Source organism: Colius striatus, chromosome 11 (assembly GCF_028858725.1).
Source record: "Colius striatus isolate bColStr4 chromosome 11, bColStr4.1.hap1, whole genome shotgun sequence".
Lineage (NCBI taxonomy): Eukaryota > Metazoa > Chordata > Aves > Coliiformes > Coliidae > Colius > Colius striatus.
This window is the reverse complement of record NC_084769.1, coordinates 8,047,963-8,063,038: the sequence shown is the minus strand read 5'-3', so window position 1 is coordinate 8,063,038 and position 15,076 is coordinate 8,047,963. Positions and strand designations below refer to the sequence as shown.

Genomic DNA, 15,076 nt, shown 5'->3' with positions numbered 1-15,076 from the left:
CCGGGCCGTGTCGCGCCGCCTGCACGCGGGCGGGCGCTGCCGTGCCGTGCCGTTCCGTGCCGTGCCGCCTGCACGCGGGCGGGCGCTGCCGTGCCGTGCCGTGCCGTGCCGTGCCGTGCCGTGCAAAGGCTGCGCTGCGCGCGCGCCCCCGCTCCCGGCTGGCAGTTTGCAGACGCTCCCTTGCGCCCGCCCGCCTCCAGGTGGCCCGGCCCCCACGGCGGGCGCGGCGGCCGCCCCTCAAGCCCGCGCCGGCCTCCGCCGCGGACCATGGGCGATGCGCTCGTCCCGGCGCGGGGGGCTGCGCACAGGCGGCGCCGGAGGAGGTGAGGCGGCGCCGGGGTCGGGAGTGGTGGGAGGCTGGTACCGCGCCCAGTCCCGCTGTGTGTGGGCGCTGCCGCCGTTGCCCCGCTCAGGCCGCTGCGGCTCCGCGGGCCGTGAGGGGAGAAGGGTCTCTCTCCTCAAGTCCTCATCCCCACCCCGGGGCGTCGCGGCCGCTGCGGGTCGGGGGCCGTCCCTCTCGGCCACATCGCTCTCTCCGGGGGCCGGCCCGCCGCGGGGGAGCCGCCTGCCCGGGTGCCGCGGGGCGCCGCGAGGCGGGGCCGGCGGCGGGTGCGGAACGGGAGGAAGGGGGGATCTTTGAGGCAGCCGCTTCGGTGCGGCGGGGCTCGTCCTTGCCGCGGCCGGCCGCCCCCGTCACCTTGCGTAACGACCTTCCGCGCCCGGCGCGGCAGCGAGCGCCTAAGCGGGCGGCGGCCGCTGCTCCCCGAGCGGAGCCGGAGCCTGGGAGATGTCTCCGGAGGAGCGGGGGGAGGCAGCTCCGGGCAGCCCGGCGGTGGCCACCCGCTGTGCGCCGGGCAGAGCCCGGGAGGACGCGCGCGCGTCTCGGAGGGACGGAGCGGCGCCGGCGGAGGTGTTGCCGAAGCGCGGGTGGCAAGCCTCGCCGGGGATGGGAGGATGGATCTCGGTCGAAAGTCTGTTGAAATCTCCCTCTTAACGATGCGATTTACAAGCTCTCGGTTCCACCCGATGCAGGTTTTGTTTCCTCTTGTGACTTTGTAAACCTCTAGGAAGTGAATTTCAGAAAAAGGTTCCTGAAAACTGTCATTTTGATGCCAATTGCGCTTTCGTCTGCCATGTCTACTACTTTTTAGCCAGAAGTGCATTGAGCTTTTGATTGGAAATAACAGTGCTCTTCATTTGTCTTATGCATCACCATCATCTTGTGGGATTTATCTTTCTGTGAAAAGCAGTGCCTGACCTGATGTGATCACTTAGGTGAACACACCTACATTAAACTGGAATTTTGGAGGCCCATTTTATTGCCCCTCTTGAAGAGAGGGCAGCATTTGAAGTTGCTTGCAGGCTAGGGCCGTATTTTTACTCCCAAATCACTGAAGTGAGTTCTTTTTAAGTACTTTTTGTCTTTTCATAAAACACTGAATAAAGGAAGAACTGGTTAGTTCTTGTTATTTATTATTGAAACCATTTTGCCTGGGGACACTTGAGTCCAATTTACTCTGAATGGTGATTTACCTTTTTCTGTCTTCATCTCTGTGTAATGACTCTGACTCTTCATGAGAAACTCTGCTTACTGCAACACCCACAGTTGATATAATTACTGGTGCCTGTACCAAGCCTAATATTAGGAAAAAGCCTTCAATTTTTTTTCCCCTGGTGGTTTTATTACATATAAGGTAGCTTTCATTAGTGCTTCCTCTCATTCTTTACCTGTATGAGATGATGTAGGTGAATAGTTAACTCTTCAAATGGCCCACAGAGCAATATGTTTAACAAAAGGTGTGTCTGTTCTTAAAATTTAATGTATGCAGACTGTTTTCTGTTGCTTTTATATGGAATATGGGTTTATTTTGTACAAGTAGAATAAGGATTAAATAAGAACATATGCTTCCTCTTTCCTGGGTGATAAATCTATCTTGCTGTCCAGGAGAAAGACAGTTATCCAGCCTGGAGTGAAAAGATGCTGAAAGACAAAGTGACTGAATGTAAGAAGATCAGATTTTTTTTTTTAAGCTTCCAAAACTAAACTGCCTAAAACTTAGGAAGCAGCCAGCAACATTGGGTGCAAATCATCTAAAATCCTTAATCTGCTTCATGAAATAGAATCTGGCAAAATAATGAAGTGTTCTGAATTCCTGAAATGACTTAGAATAAAGACAATTGCTCTCCAGTTTTAAGTCATCTCCTTCCAACCAGATTTTGCTTCTTTTCTCACGTTTAAAAACTTAGAAATGGCTTTATATCATTAACTTTATTAGCACTGCCCATTTCCCCTCAAATTTGAATGTATTTTTTACAATTTTTATTTGCAAGTTTCTATTTTTGACACTGTATGCCACTGCCATCTAACAAATTCACTCTGCTACTTTTGCTTCTGTCTAGTAAAATAGCTTGGGATGTGGTTTTCTTACTCATCTTGATTCTAGAATTTTAATAGAACTTCACTGGTACAGTAACTTAGTTATTGACTATGTGGTAGGTGTTTTGAAGGCTCATGTGAATGCCATGTTCATGTTTTGAGCAGACTGAGATCTGAAGAAGACTGTCTTAGTGTTTCATGAGAATGGCAAAAATTAGTTCTGTTTTATTCATAGGAAGAGCAGTGATAGGGGAGATTCAGTGGCAAACATTATTTGATTATTTGCCAACGGATTGTCTGACTTAGTCTATGCTTGATGTCTTAAATAGGTAGTGGGGAGAAATACAATATGATGAATATAAAGAAAGCCAAATTCTGATGGTATTTTAATTTATGTCACATTCCAAGTGTCTGCAGAACTCTTCTGCTTAGCACAGTTTGGAACCAGAGCAATACTCCAGCAGCAACTCTTGGTAACAAACATCGGAAGCATCTGCTGAAGGAAATGAACATGCTGCACAGTGCTAATCAGCTGGGAATCTGATGAGTGGAAACTCTTTCAGAAATTAAGCAGTTTTACTGCATCTTTAATTCCAAAATATTCTCAGCTGATTGGAGTGGAATAAGGTCATCTTTTGTTCCTTTCTGCTTTTGCCATGTTAGTATTTATACATCTCGGCATTTTATGTGTCACATACACATGTGCATTTAAGCAAACAAAAAACCCTCCAACACTAAAACCATCTTGTCTTCCACACTTCAGAAGAAAAATGGAATTTTGTACTTGCCTCTGTGTATGCATACATACTCACCCCCAGCCTTGTTTTCTCTTTTTTATCTCCTGCTATTGGCAGGTTATTGAAGTTGTAAAGGCTTCATTATCTGTTTCCCTTTAATTTCTTGAAGAGCCCAGGCCTATAATGTAATGAATCTAACTTCTGTGAGGACTAAGTCTCATTCAGATTGTGTTTTGATAGTGGCTTAATTTCCATCCCTTCTGACCGTGTCTTTTTTGACCGTTTCTTATTTGCTCATGTGAGTTGATATGTGCTGTAATTCTTGTCTACAAAGAAAAGGTTACTAGAGTTTTATACAGACTTAGATTAGTTTAGTGAAGGGTTTTGGATAATACAGTCTCTATTAATTGGATAACATTTGAGGAGGAGCCACCATTGTGAGGGAGAATGTCACAAATGCTGATGCAGGCTTCCAGACATGAGGCAGCAGATTTTTGTGACAATGCAAGTTCTTATCAGGGTGGATAGCCTTAGTCTTGTATTCAAGCGAGAATAATTCAGCTGGCTTGAGGTGGATTTGTGGGGTTATGTTCATGCCTTCCAACAAGGAGAAGTATTGTCTGTTCTAATCAGGTGACTCCTTCAAGCCCAAGGTCTATGCATACACTTAGCCCAAGATGTAGCTCCTTGGAGGAACTCCTGCTAAAATTATGGTAATTTCATATGTCCCTGGCTGCTTGCATGCTACGGAGACAGTGCAGTGAAAGAACAAAGAAGAGAAAATTAGTTTGGTGGACAGGGTTTCCCTCTTAGAGTACTTTAGGTAGTCAATGCTCCAGTTGATTTGATTTATTATTTACGGTTTGTATGTTAAGAATCTTGTGATCCCTGTCCTTTGAATCTGACACGATCCTCTTATTCTTGTTAGCTAACTATTTCTTCATACATCCCACAGGCATTCCCAACTCTTTAACCTTGATTAACAATCTAACCTACTGACGTATGTCTTAGATTTTTATATCCTGATAAAAGCCTGTAATCTTTGCAAGCTATCAGCTACCTCTTTTGACCTTCTCCTTTAGACAAAGGGATTTGCATTAGTTACTAGAACCTGATTTTACTTTCATCAGTTTTGCTCATTGGTCATACAGTTTGTTGCATTTCTTTTTATGTCCTTTTCTCCCCATATAACATATTCCTTGTGGTTATATTTCCCTGGAATAGTTACGTAACTAAAACCTTTTCTTCATTCTTGTTAAAATTAGATAATCAAGTTTATTGCTGCTTTCGTTCTGTTGCCTGTTAAGGTTGTGTTCCTCCCTTCCCTAGGAACCAGGCAAGTCAACTGCAGTATTTGCCATGACTGATACAGCATTTTATATAACCTGTCTTGAGGTCCTAGCAAAGCATTTTCAGACTGCTACTAATGAAGTAGTAGATTGCATATTAGGAAAAATTTCTTCATCAAAAGAGTTGTCAAGCACAGGGCACAGGCTGCCCAGGGAAGTGGTTGAGTCACCATCCCTGGAGGGATTTGACATACATGTAGATGTGGCACTGAGGGACATGGCTTAATGGTAGACTTTGTCAGTGATTAGGTTAATGATTGAACTTTATGATCTTAGGGTTTTTTTCCAACCTAAATGATTCTGTGATTCCGGCTGTCATAAAAAGTACAAACTGCAGTGAATTATCATTCCTGCCTAAGGTTATATCTTGTGATCAAGATGGTTTTTGGACATGTGACATGTCAAGTTACTGAACCTTTGGACTCTTATCACGTTGTGTGATAGTCCTCTTGTCTGCAATATGCGTGGCTAAAGTAGATTAATGCATTCTTACAGGAGATCTTTGTTAGTACAAAAGTATCTGCATATATTTGCTTAAGCAGTATTTCTCTTGGTTTAAAATGCTGTGTCTTATCACTTTCCTTTTTTTTTTTTGTCCCACCCCCTTGCTCTCAGAATGTTTTTTTCCTTTTCCGAAGAGAACTAATGCAGTTCAAAGTAGCTTCAATGCAGTTTTTGCAAGTTCCCCTTGAACTTCCCAGAGCATTACAGCAGTATAGATGTGATATACGTGGAAGATTAGTTACATGAGTCCCTGAAGCTTGAACAGAACTTTTATTTTCTCTGCTACTTTTGACTTGTTTTTTTGTTGTTGTAGAATGAAGTTTGTTTTGATCAGAGGTGGTCTATCTGAAATGTTTCAGAGTCAGGTAAAGTTTGTCTACTTAAGATACATGAGTTAAGGAAAATATACAAGATTCATTCAGTGAATTTAAACCTTGATTTGGTATTCATAGCAAAAATGTCTGAACAGATCAGCTACTTCCTAATGAGCTCTTAAGTTACTTATGTAAGTCTTTCTTGATAAGTCTTGTTCAAAGTAGAGTTTGTGCAACAGTTTAATTTTCTAAATTGCAGACTGAGTGAAAATACCAGCTTTAAGTTGCTCCTGAGAAAGTTTTGTGCTATACTGTTAGAGCCCTGTATCAGACATACCAATTTATTACTTTTTCCAAAAAGCTTGTTTAAAAAACAATCAACCCAAAACCTAGAAAAAGTATAAGGAATGTTTCTAACCTGGCAGTTATCCAGATTTGATGTCGTTTATTCATTCTGCACTAAGACACTGTAACATATTCTGTTGAATGCTGAATGAAACTTTACATGACCTAAGTGTAGAATGAATGTCTGTCACTGTTTCAGTGCATTGTAGTGTGAAGACTCTTTCTGCCTAAAAGAAATGCTTCCAGTACTAATGCCTCTAAAATATTGCTCTAAGTAACATGAACCATGAAATAGTTTGCTTCTCCCAGTGTTGGTTAGAGTTGCCCATTTCTGTCGAGATGTAATTAAAGCTTGCTTGTCGTAATAATTAAAATAGCAATAAATGCAGAAATCATAGCATCTGTCTGGAAGTGTTAGCAAAGAGCAGCAACTAGATCTTTGTCATCTTTAGAGTCTCTAGATTATTATTTTTCCTCTATTTTTGAAATTAATTACACATTAAAATGGGCCCCCTTTTCCTAAAAAGAATATGGAGTATTATCTTGCTGTGGCTTTGTTTATTTACCCCATCTTGGAATTTCTGAACCACCTGGCAAAGGGGCTTTCTCCCTGGGAAAAAAAAAGGAGAAACTGAGCAGGCAGATATATTTCAAGACTAGGAAAAACCTTTCTCACCTAATTGGCAAACTCCTGTGGTAAAGTTAAAGGAGCTTGACAACAGTATTCTCTGAAGGTAATAATACATTGAACGTTCATACATACTTTCCTACCTACTTCACACAGAGACATGCACATTTCTACACATAAAGATGAAGACACACTGCCATAACCCTCTAGCATCTCGAGTTTTGAAACACTCTTACAATCCTGACAAACCTGCACTGGTAGTCATGTAGTAGATTCAAAGATGATTTTGGCAGAAGGAGAGGCTGCAAGATGAATGACTATTCCTTGAGTAGCAATAAAGTGCTTAAAAACTGAAGCGGGCAAACAGTCCAAGTAAGACACCAATTTGATGCTGGGGTTGTGAAGGTCTTAGAGGTATACTTGCAAGCAGTTAGGAAGAGCAGAAAAATTACGATTCTCCAGTCTCTTATGTGTTGATTGAATGTAGAGATAGGAAATATTTACATAGGTACCTCTATTGCAGGAACTGTGGAGAAAAAAATTTCAGAGTGACCAGGAAAAAAAATCTGAAAAAATAGTTGGAGGATTGAACAAAATGCATTGTTTGAGAGAGGCTTTTGAAGAACTCAAACTGTTTGGAAATTAAACTTAATTTAGAAATCGGGCATTAAAATTGAACAGACATATAGCTCAATTAGAACATCTAATGGTTTAGATTTAATTAAGAGTTGTCACTCCTATGTTTTGGTAGGATTTTGTCACTGTAATCAGTGTTTATGTTTCCTGATCTGACAGAACAGGAAAAGGATGTGGAACACTGTATAGCGGGGAGGGGAAAAGACACAAGGATTTCTCAGTCTTTACCAATTAGACTCCAGTCTAGATTGAACAGGATATTTGACCAGATGATTAAAGTTGCATTATTCCAAACCATTCTTTAGCACATTGATTTGTTTTTGAAAATGTGCTAATGAACACTTTATGTTCATAAATGAACTTCATAGTCTCATAAAAATGAAGTTTCGTTCTCTGTGTTTCTCTTCATAAAATGCAGTTTCTCAGTCAGTACTATTGATCCTCCAAGACCATGGTGAAATGCAATATGATTTTGTTTACGCAGCTACTTCTCTTTTACTGGACTATAAGAAAAGCAAGCAGGAGGAGAAAGCTTGAGCAGAAAAAAAACAAGTGGAAGCCTTTGCAGCAAAGAGCTATTTTACTCCACATAAAACCAACAAGTTCTGAATACTTAGTCTGATTTTAAGAGCCTGTAATCAAATTAAATGAGTATCTTATGGTTATACTTTAAAATAAAATATGTGATTGTTACTTCTGACATATTGTCTTAGATAACAGTTGAGTTTATTTATAAATCAGTTCTAGGAAAATAAAATTGTTTTGTTATCATAACTTTCATTGAAAAAGAAATATAAACAACACACTTTAGAGTTAAGGTAGTAATCCATAGTTCTTGGAATACTTACCTAGATTTTTTCAGTAGATTGGCAGTCATGTGTTCAAAAAATTGAATAATCAGTAAAATAAAAACTTCTGACTTTTCTAGTGATGTGAGAAATCAAACAAGATTGATCGAGTGTTTGACAGAGGGATTTGACCTATGTCTGAATCTAGGTTTCCGTGGTTTGAGACTTCTGGGGAAGCTTTTCAATCTCACTTCATGGCTCCGTGTGTTAATATTTGTAAAATCTTTGTTTGAGTTTAAGTGATTCTCCTTGGGTTCTGGATTGGTAATGTTATGGGACTATGCATGCTTCCTATGAGAAAAAAGGCTACAGTAACTTTCATCTAACCTGAGTTACCAAAATTCTCACCAAGATGAGTTAAAAGAATATTTAAGGGAGCAAAGAAGAGCCTGAGGCTGGAAGATAATTAAGTTTTTGGTGTGTCTCCTTGAATCCATTACAAATTACTGCTTACTAGCAACTGAGATTAAGTTCAGTGAAAACAGTACTTGCCCACTGGAAGTCTGGAATTTTAGTTCACTCGTTGATCCATGTTGGCTGCTGAATGTCCAGTGAGTGAGCAGTTGTCACAATGCTGTTGGTATGTTACCAGCAGTGATGCAGTGTGCTGCTGGCCCATAGTTAGAGGAATGAGTTTTTGTAATGATATAATGAGAGTTTAACTGCAGTGGCTAAAATTCCGTATTGGTGTAAAAGGCATATTGTAGTTTACTTAAACTCTTTTTGAGTTGCTGCTATTTAAACCTCTGGCTCTGTATATTCAAACCAGTACAATGAGGCCCAAGTGTACACTTAAACTTTCCTTTGAGGGCTGTACTGGCTGATACAGAGCAAAAGCTTGTAACAGGTCTAGCTTCTGTTCAGCTTCTATTAAAGTCCTTGTACCTTGATTCATTTCCTGACATAGTAGTTTCCATATGTACTAGTTGCATAGCTTGTGCACTGTGTAATGCTACAGAAGAATGTTGGTATTAAGCTACCTAAAACATGTCTAGGAACACTTTCTTACATACTGAGATACTGGCATGTATGTGGCCACATCCAGAGCAAAGAAAACAGCAGGTCTTGTAAATGCAAAAAAAAAAGATATCGTTTAAAAGAGCTGTACTTGAAAAGCAGTATTATAATTTAAATATATGGAGAAAACTGTTCTACAAATATTATGATTTTCTTAGACCTAAAAAGGGAGGTTAGATGGAGATCTAAGAATCATTTCTTGTAGTTTGAAGTTTAAAAAATGTTGACTAGCAAGGGACTTTTTTTCCCCTCTACATTTGAAGCACAAATTTTCTAAATCCTGTGTGTTTGAACAACTGATTTCTTTTTTCCCCCACCCATCATTACTCTTTTGTTAGAATTGTCTTGGTTTCTATTCAGACTGTTGTTTGTACCTCAAGTCTTGTTCTGCCCTTGAGTGTGGTTCCCACTAGATAAGTTGAATTTGAATTTTGTTGCCCGACTGGTAAGCAGATATTTTGGAATATGATGTTCAGTATACTCTGTGTAACTTGGTGGTCTTAAAACGCTGTTTTAGAATTTGTAATACCTTGTTCTGATCAAATATTTGGAGCTCTGATCAGAGGACAATTAACACCAGTGTTTGATGATGCTCTTATATGGGAATGTCTTTAAATCTTCCCAGTCTTCATCAAGGCTGCAGTTAGATGAAGTTCCTGCCCATATACCAATATCTTGTCCTCGTAGCAATCTCTCAGTTTCCCATCCATGCATTTATGTGGTGGTGCAAGGAACTGGCTGACAAACTGTTGTAGCTGTAGATGGCTTTCTGGCATTTGGCTGTTTGTGTCAATGTTCCCTAGCTGTCTTCACCTTCTACCCGTATAGGCTGGGAAGGAGATTGGAGAGGGCTAAAGGTGCTGCTTTCAGTGACAGTGCTGTCTTGGGGTGTTTGAACATCAGCCTGATTTAGAGGATTGTGTCCTTAGTACTTCTTAAAATGTTGGGTTAACAGAGGGTTAATACTGGCTAATGCTCTATTGATCAGATTGAATGGCCCCAGTTTTATCTAGTAAATTCATGTGTGTTTTTTCTCCAGAAAGGCTTACTCTGTGTAAGTACTATCAATATGCATTTTTATGTTTATCCAAATTTAAAAAAAAAAACCTTCTAACTGTATAAATTCCTGATAATACAACTCAGTTTCCATGGTATTGATTTTTTGATGTGTTACAAAAAGTTTTTTAATGAAGATGTACTCTTGCTCTTTCAAAAGTTATAGAATATTTTAAAATATGCCATCCATCTTATTCTTTAAATAACTAAAATTGGACATTTCCTCAGAAAGATGCTAATGCAGCATTGCAGTTTGACAGAAATTATTCTAGGAGCCTCATAGTGCTCAACACCTGCCCTGTACTATCAAGCCTATTGCTCAGAACAAAAATGTTTGTCTGGGCCACAAAAATGCTGGTTTAAAACCTTTTCATTGTTTATTTTGTGCTGACAAGTTCTGTTGTTCTTGCATTTGATAAATGAAGGAAGAAATCTGTCAAGTGTTATTAGCACACTTTTTTTTTGCTGATATAGTCTCACTTAACTTGTTTGTGTAGCAGAGTCCACTGCTGACAGTTGTCCAGTTTGTTACACTGTAAAGATCTTTACTTCCTTATAACTAACATACTGAGAATATCACATACAGTACACCAGGTTTGAGTTGGAAACCTGATTTAAAAAACAAAATATTAAAAGACTGATAAGTGTTAGAAATTTTCCAGGATGCTGTGTAACAAGTTTCAGTGTTTAGGTCATCCTTTTCTTTCTACCTTGGCTTGTATCTCCTTACTTCCCTATTTTGTGTAATTTGAATCGTGTTTTCTTTGTCACTGTTATTTAATTACTGCTATTACCACTGCCTCTGCTGTTCCACGTTCGAAATGACTGAAGGGCTAATGTGCTGTCTTTTCATTTGGCCTTCAGGAGCTATGCAGGCAGTGTATGTATTTTCTGTTCTGCTCAGCACTGGAAACTGCCTTCCAGTAGACTCTGAAGATTTTACGGAGCATGATTTCTATTCAGCAGATCTGTTAAAATTCACCTATCTCTCAACTCTTAAGTATGCTATTGGTCAAGCTGGATTTCAGTTGTATGAGCAGTGTTTGGGTATCCTCTGCTGTGCCTGGAAGAATGCAAAATCTCCTCCTTAATCCAGACTTTTGAATTATTTTTGTCTAGGATGAAATTCCACCATATGACTTTCTCATGTTTGTGTAACCTGTTTCTTTAATAAATCATTTAGGAAATGTCCTCATTTACTAAACTAATTGACTTCTAGAATTGGATTATGACATAACTCCTTATCCCAGCCCACCCATATCCAACAAACCTGGATGGATTTTTTTTTTTTTCGGTACAATTAAGTCAATGATGATGATGTATCTTAAAGGTATATGCATAGTTGTGCTCAATCTTTGTATTGTTGGCTAGTAATAGATACAATATGAAGCTGAACCTTTCTGTTGGATTGCTCACCATCTAATTATCAAAACAGATGATTTCAAGTAAGGATTGTACGCCTTCAGAAAGCCACTTGATCTTGCACCTTTTTTTTGTCACATCGATAACTCTTTCACACAGATCCTCTTGTCTTTTTTCTGATGTGGCTTTTTCAGCTGACTTCAAGCAGCTATTTGTAATGATTGAGGCCATTTTTACTGAAAGTCTGATTCTGTGTCCATGTTGCAGAAGCTTTGAATCTTCAAAAACTGAAAGCAGTACAATGAAGCAGTAATTGCTGAGTGTCCTGTCTATACCTGCAGAATTATTTTCCTGGGAGTTATTTGCACCAGAATTGACTTTCATATTTTTGCAAATATTTTCACTATGTTATTGCAACAACATATTTGGCTTGATTATTCGAAATGTCCTCTAAGCTATCGTTATCCTGACTGGCTTTTGGGAAAGTATAACCAAATTAAAGTAATATGGAGAAAACCCAAGTTTGGAGTTCTGAATTGTCTCAGAGGTCTGTTAGAACGTAGGAGAGCTGAGCAGAGCAAGGCATCAAATAAACCTGAATTTAGACAACTTTTTAAATACTATCTTCTAAAATGTCTGATAAATCCATGCTAACTGTTGTGTTTTCATAATTAAGCTGCTTCTTTTGTAAGCTGTCTTTTTTGAGTCCCCCTTTGAACTTTTATTGTATACAGAATTTTGGTGTCTATTATGGAATTGTAAATGTAGCAGCTAGACACTTACAGCCATGAAGCTGTAGTTGGTTTTGCTTTTTACTTTTATAAACTAAATGAAGGAAAAATCCATCTGATTCTGAAGAATCTTACAGGATGATAGGTAGGGGAAATTCTGGTGGTAGTAGTGGTGAACTTGGTCTTAAATTAACCAACTGAGTACTGATGTCTCTAAAGTAAAGCAGAGTTGGGTAGGGAGAGCAGGAACAATGCAGTTAATGGTAGAGTAGTTAGAAACTAAATGAAACCTTACTTGTGAGAAACACCACATAGTTGCTCAACTAACTGTCTTGAAGATCAGATATTTTCTCAGGTTTGGAAAATAAATGAGAGTCATTCAAAAGTCATGTGCCAGAATAACTGTGTGGAATAATAATTTTGGGTTTAAGTAGATGTTAGAATAGAGATGATTTTGAAAGCACTCTTTAGACTTGAGTTTTAAGTCGTGTTGAGTCCAAGCTGTGGGATGCAACTTTTCTCAGTGTTAAAATAGCAGCCAGAGTTGGAGTAAAGCCTGGAAGCTATTGTGTGATACAAAGCTGTGGAAAGAAATATCATATCCCTCTGAAATACTAAGGGAAATGTGTTTTAAAAAAAAATGTATTCTTTCTTTTGTCAGGTTATTAGTATGAGCAGTTCTTCTCTTTAAGACCAGACCTAATGACCGTGAGTGACCTACTACTGTTGTGTTCCCCCACCCCTAATTAGAGGTACTGTTACATACTGAATGGCTCAAATACAGGTTTATCTACTTTCTGCAGTGGAACAGGGGTGTAAACCAGTAGGCTAAGATACCATACAGTGGTAGGATAGTCTGTGTTGGATGCTCATGGTTGTAGCTCACAAAGCAAATGGACTGCTCTGGGTAATGAAATGTGCCAAGATAATGCCTTTAATAGTTACCTACAAGTTATCTGTCAAATCCTGGCTGTTACAAAGGTAAATCAATATAGTCCAGTGATACAGAGTGTAAAAGAGAAAGGCTTTTTGTACCAACTTATCTATTAAAGATGTGTTTGTCAGCACATTTCTACACTGTGTAGAAAGAAATGAGCATTTTCATAATATTAGAAAATTTGTTCCTCTGTCTTTTTGTTATCTATGACTAAACACTAGAGAAATCCATTCAGCTGTGGTAGTGTCAGTAGAGTGGTCTCTCTTCCTCTTTGCTAGTACTAGAGTACTGTTTTAAGACCATTTAAATTCTGCTCAGAGCTGCAAGCGATCTTTTTGGCAGCATTTACATTAACTTCTGGATTGTAGTAATTTTTAAATGGATCATCTGAAAGTGGATTTATTGGTTTTTTTTAACATATTTGTAGATGAATAATCATGTCTTAGAGTTGTGAGTTTATTTCAATCTTGTACCTTTACCTGGCTAATGTTAACTTGGTTCTAGGAAGATACTTCCAGACAGAGGCTCAGAGAATGGATGCAGAATCTTCCCCTGGAGGTTAAGAGGAAAATCACCAAGTGATTTTTCAGCTGGTCTTACACTTTGAATACAAGGTGTCTTCTCTAAGAGACCTTCATCTATTAAAGGTTGTGTAGAATGCATGGTGTGCTGCAACCAAACATCATCCTTGCTAATAATGGAATTTCATTTTTGGGCAAGCATTTTATCATTGCCTTTGTCCTGAGAAGTCTCCTAACTTTACCTTGTTAGCTCAAAATACTGAGTTTTTCACCTTCACTGATCTAGGGATACAATACTGCCTATTTAATTTCCTTTCTGATTCTGGAAACCATTTGAGTTTAGGACACTTAAAAGAAGGTTTCAGTAGGAAGTGTCTTTATGTAGATACTGGCTAGAGTTTAGTATGCAACTACAGTAGAAAGAAATTACCTAGATTACAGCCATATTCTGATGTTGGGGCACCTCTTGTCATAAGTGTTGATATTTTTTAGTGTTTTTGTTGTTGTTGTCATAGGGAAAGAGGGAAGAAACCTTGATGCTTGCAGTTGTATTGCTTATGATGCCTCTGGATTGCTGAAACGCTGGAAAATTAATAGAATAACTAAGCTAATGTGTTTGAACGGACCATGGAAATGAGACTTCACAGCCTTGTAAATCTTTTCCCTGTGATTCAGATCTTTGACATATACAGATACTTTGCTGTACACATGTCATGTTTTCAAGTTACGTTAATCTGTCTGGTGTGTGAAAGAGCTTTTACACTGCAATATTTTCTAATAGAAGAGGACTTGGATTTTTTTATCTTCTGTCTGTACAGCTATGAACCACATCTAGACTGGTTTCTGTTGCGGTGGCAAAGAGGTTTTTAATGTTAAGTTTTAATACTTACTGAAGTAGATCTGGGTTTGCTTAGTTTTGGAAAACCATTAAATTTAAAGGCAATGCTTCAGTTTATACATGTTTTCTAATAATTGACCTGTGTTCCCAGCACTGGTGGGAGAAAAGCTCAATGTGCATGTCAAACAGCATGCATGGTGGAATTCCAGGACTGGTGAAAATGTAAGAGAAGAGTAACAGGTATTAAACATAGCTACATAGCTTATCATTATATAATCCTTGTACAGTTCAGACAAATACAAAATTATCACCAGATAACTTTTTTTTTAATGGATTTGAAAAAACAGTGAGGGAAACAAACTGAGAAAGTTGAGAAAACTGGTGGGAAGATGAGAAAAATAACCCTCTGATATGGCTCAGACTGAAAAACATAAGATTAAATCCATGGCAAGGCAAATATAATCTCATTTTACAGTTATGTAAAACTGTGTAACTGGGTCATCAGTGTTGGGGAAAAGCATGCCTTCATTTTCCAGGATTTTTTTTAACAGACCAAATAAGTCTTTTTTTCTCCTCTCCTTCCCACACTAGAAGGAATGCTTTCCTCTAGGGACAAAGATAGGATGAAGCTAAATATATCATTTGTCTACTTTATTCTCCATCATATTACTTCAGTGGTAATCACTTGTTTGAGATTTACCTTTGGAGATTCTGCCTGACATATGGTGACATGCATAATAAATATATGCAAATGTATAGCAATTTGAGAGTCATATTTTTGTTGAACTTCGGATTTAGTTTACAAATTGCTGTAAAAATTAAAGGGATTTTGTAAGCATTAATCTGTGCACCTTAATTCTTTATTATTTGTGTGAG

The 15,076-nt window shown here is 39.1% G+C and overlaps 1 protein-coding gene across 3 annotated transcripts in view; it reads left to right on the top strand.

The window, feature by feature from the left end:
* Positions 1 to 205: 205 nt before the first annotated feature.
* The window catches only part of MGAT5 (alpha-1,6-mannosylglycoprotein 6-beta-N-acetylglucosaminyltransferase), a 128,649-nt gene continuing 113,778 nt past the window's right edge, over positions 206 to 15,076 (top strand). For all 3 annotated transcript variants that reach the window (XM_062004643.1, XM_062004645.1, XM_062004644.1), the window contains exon 1: positions 206 to 323. The gene's annotated coding sequence lies outside the window, so the exon portion shown is untranslated. The remainder of the gene's footprint in view (positions 324 to 15,076) is intronic.